Genomic DNA, 20,698 nt, shown 5'->3' on the forward strand with positions numbered 1-20,698 from the left:
TATCTTCATGTAGAATAAAGCCAGATGAACCTCTTTGCAGCAGCATATAGTTGACTAGCATGTGATTACTTTTCCCTATGGCATTTACCTTATGACATCCAACTGCTCATTTCTCCATAGCAGTAACTATGCGGCAGGATTTTATTTATAGCTCAGCAAGTAGTTTTTAGCAGAGTTGATAAACAGCCATTATTAATAGTATTTAAGAATAGACAACCATGTAATAAATGCTTTTGTTGTGCTAAAGAACGGGCAGAAATGTACAGTATTTCACTGTGGAAGGAAAAAGGTGCTCTCCATACCAAGTTTTCTGGGATATGCTTAAGGAAGCATGTCTTGAATTATATAGTAGATCTAATTTCCATCTCACATTGGTGAGACTCAGGATTAACCCCACTGGAGTTTCATCAGTACCACCCTGGTTAGGGATCAGAATCATGTGAATGTGAATCAAGCACAGTGTATGTATTAAGTAGTAGCATACACCATCTTTACTGAGAGCACTGCAGGTAACTAAAGTGTGTCGTCTTGACTAGAGATGGAATAGCAAGTTCACACTGCACAAAGTGCATTGATTTTTATATCTCAGTATCTATTATTACCTAAAAGGTGTTTATGTCCTAAAACTTATCATTTACAAGTCATCATCAAGTTATGACACCAGGCTCATTTCACACCATTCTTTTTGGAAGACCCTTTAAAAATGTGTTCAGATTACAGAAGAGATACTGTTAAAATGAACATGGCTTGGGCATTCCAATTTTAAAGAGAATGTCCAAAGAAATTTTTAAAAAATGGGGCTTCTGAGTCAGGAAGAGTCCAGCATTTAGAGCTGGACTGAAAAGAAATGTCATACTTTCTATGAGAGTCCTGTACTGTTTGTATGTCTTATTATTATTGTTCATTATTATTTTTGCTACTGAGGAGAGGGGTTTAACGATGGATGGGCAAACACATAAGAGAAAGCAGTAAAGTAAGAGTATGAGTGAATTGAGGTTGCTGAAGAATAAGTTCTCAAATTGATGCCTAGGATTTATAATTTTAATTCTTAGCACCGAAGGAAACAGATCATCAAGCATACAGTCTGCGTATCAACATCAGACTTTACCCCGAAACAGTAAAATACTACTTTGAAGTGTGTGATACACACAATCAATCACCAATGAGGAGAGAAAGCCCAAGGAAGCTTTGAAATGCACTTCTCAAGAAAATATGCGGGGAAAAAAAGGTGATAGTCTGTTTTAGAAACTTTAAGTGCTTTTGTTTCTGGTATCTGTCAAGAGATTGGGGTAGTTAAAGCAGCTCAAAACAGTAGTTTTCAGTTCATAACATATTTTGGTTGATAAAGACTGTGGGTGAAATCTTGGCCCCACTGAAATCAATGGCAAGCCTCCCTTAAATGTCAACAGAGCTAGGATTTCACCTTGACTGAATTCTTTTCTGTGGGAATTAACTGATTGAGATGAGTCAAAGAAAAACTGCACATTTTGCATACAAAAGAGATTTGTATAAGTGATTTGCTATGAAAGCAAGCAACTACAAGAGGAGACAACAAAGGAATGTCTATTACACCCATTACAGTATTTAACTTGCATTCCTTTTATACTGTTGACACCAACACACACTTATCTTCTCAGGTCAGGCTTTGGCTTCCCGAAATAATTCCTGTGCATCCTTTTTTAAAAATGGGTCTCTCAAAGCTAGCTCAAGTAAGGCTATGGGGCTCTATTTATGTCTTCATTGATAAATTTTACTTCCGTTGGGCAACAACAACAAAATAATAATAATAAAAAAACAAAAATAGCAAAGGCTTCACCAACATTCTCATTTTTCTACCTGAATTGGAGAGAGAAGCTTTCAAGTTCAACAGCTTTGTCCTACAGATGCTTGTGTCATTACCCTCCAGGACCTCCCAGGAATTACGGAGCCTTCAGATACAAAATATACTCTGATGTCTCATGAGTGATAATGGGTCTGTGCTTACATCTGCTACAGCCACTCTGCAACTAGGTGAGCTAATGACACAGTGGCATGGGGCTTTGGGAAGGGCTGTGAATTTGCTGTTGTGTGGTGATACTGCTGCTGCTAATCCATCTCTAGCCGATGCTCTACTGATGCTCCTAAGTGAATATATTAAGCCAGGATACAGAAATAGATTTGGAGCCTTAAAATTTCACCTATTCTGCAGTAAAGTATATCTCTGATACAAATGTTATTCACTGAAAAATTAGGACGGTGAATCAACTCCAAGACTATCTCTTCACACTCCTGGTGCGTTATCATGTGTTAATACATGAGAATTAAGGGGTTTTTTTGCTTATTACTCCACAACCTGGTGGACATCCTGCAAGCACCAATACTCCTCCAAACATTTCATTTGAAAACAGTCCTTCAAACAAGTGATTTCATCACAAATTTGAGTCATTTACCATGTGGACAGTAGTGAAAACTTACAAACTGTGAGTGTGGTGCTGCTATAACCCAAAATGTTAGCACTGTAAACTTCTGTATTGGTTACCAGAAATGCTGTTTTTTGTAGAAAATTATAAACTACAGTAAATTACATCTACGTATACCCAAAGCCATATGATGCTGATTTCTATTTTCAGCTCTGGAAAGTTTGCACATGTTCAGATCAATCAGGCTACACAATTACAGTATGAAGCTATAGTTTTTGTTTGTTTGTTTGTTTGTTTTTTTAGTAAAAATATACTGCCCCCCGATTGCAGAGTGAAACACTCTTATCCCTCAGAATGGGAAAAACAGCAACCTGTATGATCAAATAAACACTACATTTGTGGCATAAACAACAATGAATCATCTGAAAGTAACACAGATAATACATGCAATATGTCGCTGTGCGGTTAATCCTTCTTTGCCTAAATGCATAGATAATACCTATTTTTAAAACTGTTTAGGAAAAAGAATAGCAACTTAAAAAAATGAATGAGATTTATCTAACTGCAGGCTAAATAACATAATTATGCAGCTTTTCTGATATGCATAAATAAGAAAATTATTAAAGCACATAAATTCAATAAGGGGGGACTACATACAAGTTAGAAACGTAACACAAAACAATCAAAACAGACATCCTATGACCTCAACATTTACAAACTAAGGCCCTGATGCTGCGAACAGTAACAGTTATGCTTAACTTTACACATGTGAATGGTCCCATTGAAGGGAATGTGACTACTCACATCCTTAAAATTAAGCTTGTGCATAAGTGCTTTGCTGGCTCAGAGTCAAAGCTATAATCTCAGGAGCAAATTTACCCCCATGATAAAAAAAATGGGAACAATATTTGAGTATCTAAACTGCTACCAGACAGTGGAGTCTTTTTTAGCTGGGGAATCTCCCCTCTTATCCACACAGTGCCTTGGCTGGTGCAGCCAGGAGTTGAGTTCTTGGTGGATTCCACTGAGCTTTGCCATACAGGAGCAGACTTCCATGTGCCAGGCCACAGTGCCACTCACTTAAATTTGGCTCTGCTGCCCTCCCACTTGCATGGAGAGGAAGTCACATCAAATTTGAGTGGCCTGACCATGCAGCTGGAGCAACGCTCTGGACTGATCTGGCAGCAGCCGTAACAATTTAGTATGGAACTATACTTAAAGGTGATTGGGCAATGGGCTGTGGGACTTTGAGCAAGTGCAAAAACCTTGTCTTCACCCCAGAATTGGTGCCACTGTTGTAATGAATCTCAGGTTTGGTAACCAATATCACCAGTCACTTCTGATAAAATTGGTTCATATGTATTGCCTCTAAAAATTGCTCGATGGGTACTAAATGTAACAATATAAGTGTTACATTAAATATACAAGACAACTTCAAACTGTCAGGTGTTCAAAGTTATATGACAAAAATATGCCCTATACCTTACTTGGGAAGAGCACTTAACAGTGATCACACACTAGCATACATTAATATTGGCAAAACAGTCATAGAAATATCACCAGATATTGTAAAAATAGAAAAACACTTCACACCTGTTGTACAACCTGCACTCAGTTTAATTCCCACATTAACATTAATCAGGATTTAAAATCTGTTGTTTCACTGGTATTATTATTGGCTAGACTAAGAATTGCAATGAAGTAGGTGAGAAAAATCTGTCTGACAACTCCACTCATGAATAAAATACTTAAGGCAAATAATACATTATAGAGGGACTAACAGTTATAAGTCCCATAAAACATGGCCAGGTCTTCTGGACTGTACAGAAAGCAACATAAAATTATCAAATTTGAAGACAAATATCAAGCAGTTCATTCTCTGCTTCTTCTCTTAATAATTTATCTTGCATGCTGGCTTTAGCCCTTTATCACTGTCTTGCCAGTTGCAGCTGCTCAACTCAATGCCTGCTCTAATCTCATTTCCTGTTTATGGACTACTTAAAATTTTCTTGCCCTGAACATTTTGAAATTGACTTTTCTTCCAATTTCTCCTTCCTCAAGTGTTTTTGGTATGATTAGCAGCGTGCTGCAGAGAGAGATATATTATGACCACCGCAAGAGACCTAAACAGAATTGGCTATGGGCTAGTTTCTGCATTCTTCCCACTATGAGTTTTGCCTGAGTAATTATTGTATGACTGAGCCTTATAATACCATGTGAAGGAACTATGTCAGAACAGCATGTAAGAGGTGGATCCTCCATGGTTTAATAGCATGCTTCTGCTCACACACGGCTACAATTTCTGATCAGAATTTCAAGTCTGTTTATGAGTGGATATACATTTCCACTTCCACTGTAGGAAGGATCTCCTGAGACACCAAACCAATATCTGGTACATGGCAAAGTCCCCTATCTGTTGAATACGTATGATATAGCATTATGGTGAATCAGGAGAGGTTTCTGTTTACAGAACTGTCACTTTTTACAGACCTCTTTTGCAACTCTGGAATATGCTGCAGCTCTGTGTTTTGCTCCTGCATGAGCCGACTAATACATTATCTTAGAGCAGTGTTTTAGAAAAATAAATGCAAAGACAAACCCACATCTGCAGTTAGCTGTGAAAGTGTCAGTGGTGTGGTGACAGATGCATTCCACAGCAAATATAACTAGACCCTAGGGGAAATGCCCAGAAGTGGTAGCCAGGTGATCCTGAGTTCAAATCTCATCTTTGCCAACTACTGTTATATTGCTATGCACTTAACTACCCTGATTATTGACCAACACAATACGTTACAACCATAGAACACAGTCAAAGATAAGCTGCTGCCACCATCCCCCTTCCTGTTTTACAAATAAATCAGTATAGAGGTAACACAGTCACTTCAGCCATAGTCGTGAATAAAAACCTCTGTTTCTAACATGGCAGAACCACATCTTAAACATTTGGCTTCACTCTCTTTCATACGTGTATTCTCGTTTTGGTTACTCTAACTACAGAACCACATACTTCTTCCAGCCACAGAATCCAGGGTTACAATATTCAAATCTTGTGCAGCATATAGTTATGTAACACACTGGGAAAATTTGTGTAGGATGTCCTCCTTTAGTGTCTGGCTCATAAGGAGGCTAGTAATTAATTCTCTAGCTCAAGTGGTAGGAGCTGGGGTTCTAAAAGGCCAGGGTTCAAACCTTGCTCCTGAGCTATGTGGGTGATATTGTAATAGCCTGTGATTCACACAATGAGAAGACACCTTTAAAACGGGTTTTGTACAGAGTCAAGCAGGTTGACAGCACCAGGAGCAGATTTAGCAGTGCCGTTTCTCCCTCCGATTCATAGCTGTGTAGCTTCTCTGGCCCCTTCCTGACCTTGGAGAGCTACCCACTCAGGCCATGTCTACACTATAGCCTATGCCAGCATAATTTATGTTGCTCAGGGGTGTGAATAAACCACCCCTCTGAGCGACATAAGTTACACTGACAAAAGCACTCCTGTGCACAGCACTATGTTGTCAAGAAAGCTATGTCTCCCACCAGCGTAGCTTCTGCCGTTCCCTGAGGTGGTTTTCTTACGCTGACGGGAAAGCTCTGCGTGTCGTCACCACATGAGCAGCAGCGGCACAGCTGCATCGGTACAGCTGCACTGCGGCAGTGCTGTATGTGTAGATGTGCCCTGAGATAACCAGCCCTGTACAAATAAAAATAAAACACTAACACATCATCAATAATGACATTTGATTATGATTACGGTTGCATGAGGACTCCCATTAGCCATGCAATACTTTTAAAACATGCAAATAAGAGGTCTCCTACATTTCTTGCTACTTTAATATTAAATACCGTGTGACTGACACACTTCATAAAGGCATTTACTTCCCATCTCCAACACCTATGAAAATTAACTATGTACCCCAACTTGTCAAACTTGTACTCTTATGTGACCTGATATGCTCCTGGTACCAATGATACCAATAGAGAAGCATATCTGACATACAGTCCATGTGGAACATTATTCTGCCTTATTAGTATTGCTTATTAGTATTGCTGAGGTCAGTGTTAAGAAACATTTACAAAGGGTCCCAAAAACCCAAGGGTTGGTCTGCAAAGTAACATAAGCAGAGTCACATTATTCCCATCTCTATTTGTGTGTGTGTGTGTGTGTGTGTATGCAGGGTCACATTATTCCCATCTCTATTTGTGTGTGTGTGTGTGTGTGTGTGTGTGTGTGTGTGTATGCAGGGTCACATTATTCCCATCTCTATTTGTGTGTGTGTGTGTGTGTGTGTGTGTGTGTGTGTATGCAGGGTCACATTATTCCCATCTCTGTTTGTGTGTGTGTGTGTGTGTGTGTGTGTATGCAGGGTCACATTATTCCCATCTCTATTTGTGTGTGTGTGTGTGTGTGTGTGTATGTGTGTGTATGCAGGGTCACATTATTCCCATCTCTATTTGTGTGTGTGTGTGTGTGTGTGTGTGCGTATGCAGGGTCACATTATTCCCATCTCTATTTGTGTGTGTGTGTGTGTGTGTGTGTGTGTATGCAGGGTCACATTATTCCCATCTCTATTTGTGTGTGTGTGTGGTAAGATGGGGTCTGGTGGCAGCAATAGAAAAGCAGAGTCCCTATGAATCTCCATAGGTGACTTAGGCTGCCAGTGCAAGCTTACAATGACAGGAAAAGAAAAAAGACTAGTTTCATGCCTGAAAGCACATCAAACCCTGTTTACTGCTTAGCCCTGAATCATCCACCAAGCTATTCCTACGTTGTTTGCTAAGTCTTCATTAGGTTTAACACAGAGAATAGTTATGAAGATTGTAAATGTCCATGTTAATTCATTGCTACAGCATTACCTTTCACAGCATCCTGGAATAGACATCAGCAGTGAATCTGATGCTTCATAATGATGAGAAATAGATAAGGAAAGGTCGGGTGCTGAAAAGGTTTCTGATGCCTACGAGCAGAAATCAATTCTTTTCTCCAGACATTAAAAAAAAAGTTGGAAAGATTTCTTCCATGTTTCCAGTTTATTGCTGACTCTGAAAAGATACCCCTTATAGGCTTTTTAAGTTGACTTAACAGGTTAGTTCAGTGAGCTGAATCTGAAACTGGATGGCAGAAATCAACCAGGTAATAATATTCAAAGAATGCATCAAGCATTCACAGGAAAATTGCGAGTATTCATAAATGACCATGAAAAGTAGAGAATTCCATTATATTTTCAACCACAAAGATTTCATTTCAGCTAGAAAAATATTAAGCATGCACAGCTATTGTTCCTGCCTTTTTATATCAACTGCAGGAAAACTGTCATACAATTTGAACATTTCAGAAAAATAAAAGGAATGTTTCTTTTGCAAAGCAGTATAATTGTAAGTGCTTTATGGATCAACAAAATAGCTATTATTGGTAAATTTACCACACAGATAGAACTATGGATATCATGGGCCCTATCCTGCATTACAAAAGAGGTGGTCAGGCAAATACTGCATAATAACAAGTTTACCGTGTGGACAGTAGCATAAGTTATCCTATATCCTATATATACCGCTCAAGGATTATTGCATCAATTGGGGCCTAGTATCTATTATCTGAGCTGTAAGGAGCAACCCTGTGAAAATTCACAGAATATCACTTAATTTATAGAATAATCTGTTTGTAGAAAAAGCATGAAGAACAGCTAGAGGCTAATTTTGTATAAATAAAAGGAGTTCCCAGTGTGACCCAAGGACTGTGCTGAGGTTGCAACTTACAAACAAAAAGATTTCAAAACCAGAAAATGATGGTCACAATTGGTGTATTGGTAATAAAGCTTAACTGATTAAATAAGGTTGTGGGGATGAGCCTATTCCATCCATTTAACCTTTTGGGGCATTTTAAAACCAGGGATTCTGGGGAGCAAAACCAGACTCCATGGGGCTCTCCACCAGAAAGTCATTTGCTTCAGTCCATGGACTCTATGAACCTCTTTAGAAATATATTGTAAACAAATAAATGAGTTGCTATCTGCAATAAACAGCAGACATGTAGGAGATGTTTACAAGAAAAAATCTTGGCTTTATACGTAATTGAGTTCCCAACACTGTAGGCCTGATTTATTTTATTATTACTATTTTTTTTCACAAAGAGGCTTATCTTCTGTAACCCCAATTTGGAGTTTGCCAGCTCCCGGAGCTCTCGGAAGAGTCGAGTGGGCCCTATGAGAAGGATTACAATGACTATGGCTGCCAGAGCCCTTTGACCTCATTCCCAGCATGCCTGGAGTCAGGGTGGAGACAGACAGTACTATGAATCTCTCCTGGAGCCAATAGGGTGATGTAGACAAGCAGGTCACTGGGTCAATGACTAGCCAGGGCTGCACAGCACTAGTGAGGGGACAGCCTGTCTGGTATGTATGAGGGTATGTCTATAATTGGAGCTAAGGATGGGAGTCCAGCTCATGCAGAGTTACTCCCACTAGCTCTAAAGATAGTGTAGCACAGGTAGTGGCAAGTGGGGACATGGGCTAACCACCTCAATTACAAACCTCCCTGAAACCTGTGAGTACATGCTTGGGGGAGCTAGCCTTTGCCGCTGCTCACTGCTGCCCATGCTACGGTGGCTACACTAATATTTTTAATGTGCTGGCTCAGTCAGAACTAGTGTATGTCTACGTGAGCTGGCAATCAAACCCTTAGCCCCAAGTGTAGAAAAAGCCAATGACAGAGAGTTTAGTTTGTTTTGGTTTGGAAGCTGGGAGAGAGACAGCACAACTCAGTGCTAAACTCTCACTTCCCGCTTAGGGAGCTTTTGCACTGCACCGAGACTAGCTGCATGGACCATGTAGCTCCAAAATTGCACTGACTAGCATCCAAAGAGAGAGAGAGATCTGACACAGCACTAGTTACCAAGAGCCATCTGAGACTCCAGGAACATTCCAGACCAGGGAACAAGTTAGCCTGACTGGAATCAGAAGAGGACTTTACCCCAGCCAGGAGTGAAGAGTAAGAGGACTTTTGTTTAAGCCAGCTAACACCACAGTACTGCAACACTCCCCTTCAGGACATTTAACCTTGTTCTACTATCTGCCTTGGGAAGGTGCCTGGGATGGAACTGTGGTCTGGAGGAGTTGTTCATGCTGGGAGGTGGGAACTGGTTTATTTATCATACATACATTCTCTCAGTGCAAAGCATCATAGAGTCACATCACAATGAACAACAAACACAACACACAGGAGACACTGGCCAGCAATCTTCTTCCACATTTCATGGTCTTCAACTAGCTTTGACAAGCGCACATGTCACATCCCACCCAGTCACCCACATTATCAAACCATATCTCCATGGGCGTGCCCTCTGCCTCTGGCACCAGTCCCTGCAAAACTTGCTTTGGTAATCCCTCAGCTCCCCTGATCCACGTGTCCCACAAACTCAAGTTATCTTTGTCTGATTGCCTTGAGGGTATCCAGTATCACTTCAGTTATGCTGTTAGCCCAGGCTATTACCCCTTTGTCACACATGTGTGAGGTATAATTAATGACCAGAAATGACCTACAGCATTTCAAATTGAAGGCAGAAAGCCTCTTAATGTCCTGTTTCCTTAATGCCACATCTCACATGCATATAGCAAGATACTGAAGGCAAGAAACTGCAGAAACTTCATTTTACACTTCATGGTAATCCCTTTGCTTCTCCATATATGACTGAGCATCCCTTGGGCAGCAGTCATGAGTCCAATTCAATGTTGGATCTTGAAGTGATGTTTAGGACTCCTTGTAATCATACCATCCAGGTGTCTGAAGTGTACTCCAATGCCTCTTCAGAATTGGGTAGGAGTATCTTGCCTTTTCAACAGATTTAGATGTCACCATTGTCTTTGTCTTTTCCTGTGATATCATTAGACCTAACTTGTCTGATTCCACCACTAGTCTTTCTAGCAATTTCTGCACCTCTTCTTGCGACAATCCAATCAGGTCAGTACCATCAGTGAAGCACAGATAACTAATTTTTCATCCAGCGGCAGGTACACCCTTCTGTAGGTTTCCATCAGTGGTTCTTCTTAAAATGTCTTCAAGATAACAATTGAAGAGGGTCCCTGACTGACACTATCTTCAAGTCACATCAATTACTTTTCTCACACCTTACAAACACAGATACTGTTGCACTGCCACAGAGATTTTGTATCAGGCATATTACACCTGGTGAAAATGTAATAAAGTTTATTTAGCAATATTTATTAATCATTACTTAAGGCTAACTGTTTTCTTCCCAAGATCTTGTTTTCCCTCTTCCCAATAAAGTCCCCCATTTGTTTTATTGGTTATTTTGGGTATGTCATTGCTTTGCTGGACTTGTTTTATTTACTTTATTGTCTTCTGTGTACTGGGCTTTACACTCATTGACAGCTAGTAAGTATTCATTTTCTGAAGGGACAGCAGCCCTGTAGTATATGGCATAGTGAGGAGTCATGATTGATGTAGGCACTAGAAAAAAAAACAAAAACAGGATCCAATCTACACAAAGAGAGGGGAGAAGCCCCTCCAAATATTGGTGATAGGAAGCACAAGGGAGAAAGAAAGGAGGAGGTTTGAACCACACTTCAAGAGAATAGTGTATTTACATGGATACTTATAACATGCACAGGCAAATTGTGGTTATCCATGGTCAGTTACACACTTATCTAGCTACTTGAGTGCACAAATCTCCAATCTGCACACATAATTATATATTAGTGTTTAGATTATGGATTCTTCAGGTCAGGGACTCTCTCTTGTTATGTGTTTGTACAATGCCTAGCTCACTGAGGCCACAATTTTGGTTTGGGCCTCTAGGAACCACAGTACTACAAATTATAATAAATAGGGTACAGACAAGAAGGGTTCAAGTGGAAAATGAACCCTGACTGGCTCAGGATCTGATAACAATTCAAAGTGAGACTTTATCTTGATAAATATTATATTCCATTGTTTAATGTACCCTTTGCCATGGAAATGTGCTCCACTTTTGTCTAAAATAATAATGTTTATTATCTTTCTGCTTGAAGACAACTCTGAAAACATGAAACAAATGTAAACTAATCAGAGTTGTGCCCCTGAGACTGCATAGAACCTGAAACAATAGCTCTAAAAATGTGAGCTACTTCATCCATCTCAATCAGCGCCTCTGGATGCCATAATTCCATGACCACAAAATCTGACATTTTTCCAAAATGCAGCAGAACTCAATTTTGCTGTACTCAGGCCCCTGACATTTTGTTTTGTCTCTTGAATTGCTGGGGCCTGCCTGCAGCTACTTCTTTCTCTCCAGCTTTCCACACAAGGGGCGTTATTTGGATTACAGTGCAAGTTCCTTGCACTGTTTCATGGAGCCAGAGAGTGGAAGGAACCAGAACTACAGGCTGGCAAACTGAGCTGCATGGAGAATAGCCCAGCAACTAAGGCCTGGAGAGATGAGAAAACGAGCTACCAAAGCTGGTTCAAAGCTTCTCTCATCCCTGCCACACATGTGGCTGGGAGGAAGGAGGTTTTGAGCTGAGTCATCTAGATGATATCAAACTATTGAGGCCCATGTTGTTAAGCTATATGGAAACCCTAGCAAAAAATCACTGCTAAAAATAAGCATTCGCTAATTTTCCACAAATGAGTATTTAACTGTGAGCCATAAGGGTGTGCGTGTGTTTAGTTAAAAGGACATGGTGGCACGTGGTTGCTATTCTTAGGATCCCTGGCCTGGGACTTGGAATAGTGGGCAGGCCCGGGACCCCACCATAAGCCACTGGGGAAGTGGCCTACAATTGGACAGTGATAACTCCCCAGAAAGGGATATGAACTGTTAAGAGGCCCAGCTGGATAGACTCTGGGTGAAGACCAGAGACCAGAGTGGGTGAAGAGTCTCCAGGGAGGAAGCCCTGTGGGCACAGCCCCTTACCAGGGCCAGGAGCGCTTAAAGACTTTGTTGGACTAATACCCGGGAAGGGGTCTGTTTGAGTTGTGCTCCATACAGACTGTGTGTCACTTGGTCGGAGGGCTGAGTCACTAGAAACCGCCAGAGAAACTGCCAGAAGGGGTCACCACTGACTGAAAGAGGTGCAGACATGCACCCAAGCAATGGGGCGCTCGCAACAGGTGAGTGACACCCCATTACAGGCTGCCATCAAAGGGATCTTGGATCCAAAGACAGTCACACCTCATGAAAGTCAATGGGCATGTCAACCGCTTTATTTTAGACTCCCTGAAAAGAGCAATCAAGCTCACAAAGAGGCAAATATGAGATTTCAGAATCTCTATTCAGAGGGGAAAAAAACAAAATGAAAAACCCCAAAACTTGCCTCCATCATTCTTGATTAAACAGAACCTTTCAAATTCCAGGTCTGTCTACATGAGGTATATGTGGTCTGGAAATAGAAATGGCAATCTGTAACATGGTTCCAAGAACAAAGACAAGTTCAATAATGAGAGCCTGCTGACAATAAAGCATGTTCAGTCCCTTTCATGACCAAAGAAGTTATTGAGAACATGAGGGAAATGAAATGGAAGCACGCCCTGGGAACAGATAAATCTGCTTAAAAACCGTGTATAAGGTGGAACCTGAAGGAGATAAGTTAGCTGTTCTCTACAATGCATGGTTCATAACACTTCTCATCCCCTTCACTCTCAAGGAATGCAAGTCCATTCCAATCCCTAAATCTATGGATCTAGAAGACCTAAATGATGTAGGAAACTGACATCCCGTAACTATTGGTTCTATAGTGTTACGGCTCTACTCCTGATTACTGAGAGCTCATCTCACTTACCTCTTAACACTAGACAGAGGACTTTTATATCTGCTCTCAGCCACTCAGAAAATTTAGAAATACTTGAACATGATGATTAAACATGCCAGAAAGATGAAGCTCCCATTGGAATGTATATTCCAATAGGAACAGCAGAAGCATTTGATTCTGTCTCATAACCACATATTGGGATACTATCAGACAGAAGCTTGGATCCACACATGGGTATCATTATCAAGGAATGTTGTATCAAAATAACAACTCATAAGGAGGTCAGAGACCAATTTCTATCTCCTATAACCTTCTATCTGATCTCGCTCTAGACTTACTGCTCTCACCTTTACAATCTGGTCTAGTAGGAACATTCTCGGTTTTTGCATTCTCCAATGATTTTGTCCTGATTAGTGACCCTTGACAAGGATGAAAAAGAAAACTGGAATTCTAAGAGACTTTTGAGATCTCTCTGGACTCAGGATTCAAGCCCCAAAATGCTACATATTCCTCTTAACACCTACCCATAATTCACATATACTCAATAACTGTAAATCTGGGTTAATCAGGAATGATTAACTAGATATGCTTCATCTTAGAATGCAGTAAAATGCTTAGGGGTCAAGGTAGGTCTGGCCTTGCAAAATGACCCCTGAAGGAGAATGTCTCAACATGGATAGAGAAGAGGTTACAAATAGCTCCTTTACAAACTAAAGCAAAAAACCCAACTACTTCAAGCCTATGCAACTTAAAGACTACAATCACATCTGTCTGCAACATCATCAAGAAGATGGTGGAAAAAGTATTCCACTTACCCATAAGCAGATGCAAAACATGGTTAACTTCAGAGAAAAATATGGTGGCCTTAGGTTGACAAAATTGGTGAGCCTGACACCATCCATACAAACTCATCACCTGGAAAGAATTGCCACCTCCTCTAATAACACGATAAGATATTTTGTGGAGATATGACTTAGAAAAGGAATATAAGAAGCTCTGGATCTCTGCAGGCAGCCTCAAAAACAAGATCTGAAAGCTCATCAGAAATGAATGGAGTGAAAGTCACCTATAGACCTCTGATGACAACATCTGGGAAGAAAAATGGATCAAAAAGAAACTCCAAATTCTGCTCAACTGGAGATCTGTAGAATTCTGAGGGTTGGGCATTTTCTTTTGCAGGATAGTAGAATGGAACTCTTTAAATATTGAGCAACAAAATTTTCACCACAGCTCCTGTGAGAGACAATACTCGAATGCTCTCAAGTTGTGTGTGAACATATACCCATTTCATAGATTTGTAGATTTTAAGGCCAGTAGAGAACAACAAGAGAGTTTCTGGCCTGAGGCACAGAAAATGCCAACATGTTATGTTGCTGCTCTTCACACTGAGGCAATGTGGACATTGTCCATCCATCTCAAACTCATGAATTAAAAGGCACAACTAGCTATGTGACATCCTAGTAAAAGAAGCAGCTTGACAGTATACCATGAACCACATCTGTGCACTGAAGATGGTGAACTACACAAACTAGGTCTTATATTTGTTAAAGATCAAACTGGTCTGCTAACAGATGTAACTGTGAGTGGTTCAAATGCAAGTTCAAGAAGACACCACAAGACATATCAGACTCTACTCCCTTATCATGAAACAAATAAAAGACTTGACTGGAACTCAAGACATCAGATTCTTTAGATTCTCCAATAGAAGCCAGAGACAAGTGGCCTCTGAAGAGAACTACATATTATTATTGATGTTGGAACTAAATGTTTACAAACAGGGCATATTTGCCTTATTATTTAGTTGAAAAGCAGTTCTCTACTAAGCAGATAGTCTTCAAACCTTTGCTAATGATGGATTTATTAAAATCTTACCCTAAAACTGACTTCCGAATCATCCTCACTGTTTTATACTTTTTTTAAAAACTGTATTACATTTTTATTGCTAATGCAACTTTTGCACTAAATATTTTCTCCCTTCATTTTCCCCATGTTTTTCTTGCTTGGCTTTACCCCTTCTAACCCAAGTTGCCCAGCCTTTCTTATCTTTGCTCTTCCTCCATTCTGGAAATCTTGTAATGATTATACTTTCATGAGAGACATTCGCTTCATATGACAATGCTTGGACCAGCTACCTATAGTCAAAAATAGAAACTCTCCATGGGCTTGATAGTGAAACAGCTGCAGACAACAGAATCTACCTCTGAGGCACTAAGCCACATGGTCAGCCCTGAGCTGAGCTATCTACCTAAGAAATCTTCTTTAATCTAACTGCAAACTCATGAGGACTCAGACATTGGTTTGGCAGCATGTATGTGTTGAAGGCTGAAAAAACAGCAGAAGGAGGGACAGATTTGGGGAAGGGACTACTTAGCTTGCACAGACTTTGAGGAAAGACTCTGTAAGGTCTGATTTGTTTATTAAGAAGGCTTAAAATAAAACAACTAAAACTGCTGGAAACTGCTTCCCTGTCTGTTTGGTTTCTGGAGCAATTCCTCTCTGCAGAAGCTCCAGTAGCTGTCCATTGGGAGCACAGCTGCACAGTTTTCTTCAGGATGTTGCAGTCCTCTCCTCCATTCCTGCTGCCCTCTTTTTTTATAAGGGTCAGCTAATTAAGTTCCAGCTCTTTCCCAGGTTTCCCAGGAGACAGAGATTTTGTGGGTGCTGATCCACAGCTGTAGAACCAACTCCCACAGAAACTAAGGATTACTACAATCCTCATCACTTTCTGATTCCAGGTGCAAGGCATGCTTCTTTGGTTAAAGAGTGGTATAAACACAGAAAACTTCAACTCTAAATTTCTTCCTCAGTCTTCCAAAGCTGGATGGGATTTGCTCCATCTCTGCAGGGAAGGATAGAGTTCAGTACCTTAAAACCACAGATTACCTGTGATCGGCTGGAGATAAGGACTCCTTGTCTCTTGTTCTGTTAAAGACTCTTGTCTCCACACTGCCATCTGATTGCTCCTCTTTCTCTTGCTCTCTATGACCCTCGGACAGTGTAGCATCTCCAGCTCCTCCCCTCCAACCTCCAGTGTAGCATCTCCAACCTCACTGACTCCAGGAACTTCTCCATCCCACTAGCAGGGGTTCCACAGTCTAAAGGGGGAAACATTGTAAGGGAGGAAGAAGACCTTGCCACAGAAAGCAGCTTTTGCCCTCCAGTGTCCTACTCTCAATCCAAGATCTGAAAAAGAACTTCCAGAGAGTGTAGGAGGGACAAAATCCAACAAAACATGGCTCTCCTGTCATCCTCTCTCTTCCATTCCAGATCCAGATCTGCTGGCTTTGTCTTTATTGTAAAAAGCTGAGGGCAACATAGGCCCTACAGCATATGCAACTTTCAAAAGTAATTCTACTATTTTTCTATGACATCATATATACTAGGAGACTCTAAGGACACATTGCATGTCACTCTAGAGATAAACCCAATATTAATTTGAAAAAAAATATAAACATGATTCAAGAGCCTAATTTTATTTATCATTGGTGCCAGTTGAACCCAAAATGACAGAGGATATGCCTCTCTGATGGCCTCTACCCAATCTAGTTATTCCAAAATATATTTTAGTGTAAACAAACAAAACAGAAAAAAACAAAAAATTAATAGCAGCACTTATTCACAAATGGGTTTATTGGACCATGCGCAGATCAATCTGAAATGACATCACACTGGCAGTATGAATAAAACTAACATACACTGGCATTTCAATTTGTCACTATATACAACTCTGTGGAAAAATGCTAATGAAGACTATATGTTTTGTTTTGTTTTATTTTTAACCACAATATGGAATGCATTCAAAGTCATGATACATGGACAAATGCTTCTCATATTAAAAGAAATAAAGATCACCAACAACATTGGAAGAAGAGATCAAAACATGTGTAAGAGAACTACCACACTCATAACAATGTGCCTTAAGAGGCATAGAATGGAAATCCGAACCAATTTTGGGTCACTTTCACTGCATTTTTAACATGAGCAGTGCCTAGATACTACAGTATTTATAATTACAGACAGGTCACTCAATCAAACAGACATTTGAAATGTGCTTCTGTATCACAGACTCTTTGGCAGGCCTGCTAGCGCTCGAGGCACAATTTCCTTAAAATTATCAATGCAATACACCTTATTTGCATAAGCAAGCTGGAATGATGAACTTTTATGGCCTGTTGAGAGAAGGTAAGATCATGCATACTGGGAGTACCATGTAGTGACAAAAGATTTCATCTATTCATAAAGTTAGCTGGCACAGAACTCTACCAGTTAAAATAATGTCTTGGGGGAAGTGATCTTACAGTGTCCAGGTGTTGTTAGTGGCTCTCCTACTCACACAGGAGCAACTAAACTGAAATAGCTGTAGTTCTCTATATTACTGTTAGATCTGTAAACAAAATAAAAATGGGCCTCTATTCAAGGCTCTAGGCATACCTGTCTTAAGTTAGAAAAGCAAATGTATATCACCCACAGAACAACAAATTCCCCTCTCTTCTACACAACATTTCTCTCAAAGGCCTACCTCTGCAGCAGTCGGCATAAATAGATGAGTCTTGTAAGTGTGCCCTGAAGATCAATATACTTGGGCAAATTCAGATCAGGGACTCGGAGGAAACTTTGTTCCAGAGCTGAAGTCCCCCTCAGAGAGAAAGCTCTGACACCATCCCTCTCTCTTAAATCAAGGGGGAGCTAGTTGGAGTGCCCCCACTGACTGCAACTTTCACACAATATTGGCTGAGGAGAGAGGAGGTTTCTGTTAAAAACAGTTGGGAAGCCAACAGACAGCCAGTGAAGATCATTATGCACCATGGGATTCGCAGCACCTTCATCACTTATCTGTAGAACTTCCACAAGCAGGTTGACAGTTACTCTTTGGTTAATGGCTAGCTAGGACAGAGGGCTAGCCCCCTCATGTCCGAGGTGAGGCATGACACTCCTTTGGGCGCTTTGCTCTTTTTGTTCTTAATAGATTCTCTTGTTAGGGTCCACAGGTGGTGGAATGGTGGGGAGGGCAAGGTCATGTCATTTTCCATCAGGTTGGTTGTGACCCATGAGGAGAATGACACACTGAGGTCTTGCCTCTGGTGGTATGAAAAAGTGTTGGGGTCTTGATTAAATTTGATGGAGAATAAAGCTTTGTGGATGGGTAATGAAGGGGGCAAGTGTAGGCAGCAGGAAGGTATACTGAAGATCTTTGGGGGTAGAATTCTGTTTGGAAGGAGTGACGGTGACACTGAATTGGGAGAGGATTCTGGAGTGTGGGGAGCAGCTGGTGGAGTGATGGAGGACCTTGAATTTGCATTTTTATCTGCAAAGAATGCAGCAACTCTTGAGTAATCAATACTGTCATGTTCACAGCATGGCTCCAGTTTGGGTTGAGTGTCCTCAGGGGTGGAGTTGGTGAGCACTGTTGCAGTAGTGGTGGGAAGGGAAGCCTGTGAAGCCATGGCAAGGATGGAGAAGGAGGACAGTAGAGGATAGGAGCCAGGGAAAGCAGCAGCCTTGATGAGGTGCAAAGTAGGAAGAATGGGCTCCCTCAATTCCTGGTCAGGGTGTGTCAGTACTTATCTCGTTGCATGGTTTTATGTACATTTTTCTGGAAGGTAAGGTGAGGTGATGTTTCAAATAAACCCCTCACATGGACTTGGCCCTGAGGAGTTGTGCAGACAATTAGGAAGGAGCGGAAGTGTTGAAACATGCAGAGAGGACACGTTGTCTGGAGAAGAAATGGTAGTTGAGGCACATCTGAGCTTGATATGGGTCAGGTTTGAGACAGAATGAGGCAGAGCCTGATGGACCGTTACTGTTGTTACTCTAGATATTACAGACAGCAGTATGCTAGGGGTATGGAGTATCAATGATGACACTCTTATTATGTAATGACTCTGGGGATACTGTTATTGCTGTTGATTCTTTTCCTTTGTCTTTAGTTTTTCATGGAGGGACTTTGCCCATGTATATTAAAGAGCTGGACTTTTACCCAGTTATTGGGAGGACTCTGGAAGCAGAAACGCAGGCATCATGCAATGGACTTTCTACAGGGCTGGAGTTTCTGTTACGGGACTAAACAAGAGCTACTAGTCATGGCTGGCTTCTGATTTGATTGAACTTTGGATATCAAAAGTACTGTACTTCTATGACTTTGCAAGTATACAGTGCTGGAATTCTCCTTCCAAAGGCATAGCAGACATTGGAAGGGAGGGGGAGAGTTGTGCTCTTTGGAATCTGTTTGGTCTCTGTTTTGACTTTCTTATGTTTTGTTTTTGATCTTTTGGTTTCTGTTGTGGTGTTTGGAATTTGTTTGTTTTGATGTTGGTTGGTGTATTTAACAAAAGATCTCAGGGACCAGTTACCTTGTGACACATCCTCCCCACCCCATTTTCCATGAACCTAGCTCTTCCTGTGGCAGGATTCAATATCTACCATTGAATATATAGGCTCAGTCAGGATGACCCTATTAATCAACTTTTGTAAGGCTGCTGGCTTATTTACCTCCTTTAATCCTTATTTAACTCCTTTAATCATCTCTTTCAGCCAGGGGGACATTTAATGTTTGGCTGCCTCAAGGAAGTATGCAAGCCCTTTCACCATTTTTTCCATTCTCATCAGTGAACTACAATAATACTAGAAGTCATGTTCCCCAGTGTCATTAGTGTGGAAAATGAACTTCCCAATAATTTTCAGCACATCATAATTAAAAACAACTTGTACATCTCACAATTAACTGCATCAGAGTTAATCAACAGCAGTAGGCTCTAACTATTGGCAAATCTGTGTATGGCTGATTCTTGGTTTCCTTGCAGTACCTTTAGGCTAGACTTCTTTTTAGGTCCATTTGAATTAGCATCTTGCGCTGCTGTTTCCAAATCTGATCAGAGCAGTGATTCTCAAACTGCAGCCCACGGGCCACTTATGGCCCAATCAGCACACATCTGCAGCCCAGGTGACATCTTGCTAAAAAAACATGTAAAGATTGCCATGCAGATTGCCTCACTCCCAGGTCCAGGCCATGAAGATTGCCTCACTCCCAGAGACTGGCTGAGTGGGAGGTGGTGCCACAGAGCCCTGCTGGAGCATTCATTCACTGCTCTGCCTGGGGGGATGAGCATGCTCGGGTCTGCAATGCTCCCCGTATCCATCCAGCCCTGGGATGCCTGCAGAAGACAGGGCGTGCCTGCCCATCTCCTGCTGGCCATGCCTGGACCTGGAGCTCATAGAGCAGCAGGTTGCCCTGTAAGTCCTGTCTTTGCAGGTGCGGGGTGGAAATTTGGTCCGGTGCCTTCCAAGCTAGCATCCCCCAGGACTCAGTGGGTGGGATCACCCCTGCCACTGACTGTCTGGGAGCAGGCATGGAAGGACATGTGCACAACTGGGCAGTCACAGTAGGGCAGTGTGGCTGCTTCCTGTCCAATCTCTGCTCCAGGGTTCTAATGCCCAATGCAGCCGGGATCCTCTCTGGCCTGGACAACACCCCACTGTTGAGCCCCCTCTAGCCCAGCTGCACTCCCTTCACACTACTGCCAGCTGGAGGTCAGTGCCCACTCACCCACACACAGAGACAGCAGC

Source organism: Natator depressus, chromosome 2, assembly GCF_965152275.1.
Source record: "Natator depressus isolate rNatDep1 chromosome 2, rNatDep2.hap1, whole genome shotgun sequence".
NCBI lineage: Eukaryota > Metazoa > Chordata > Testudines > Cheloniidae > Natator > Natator depressus.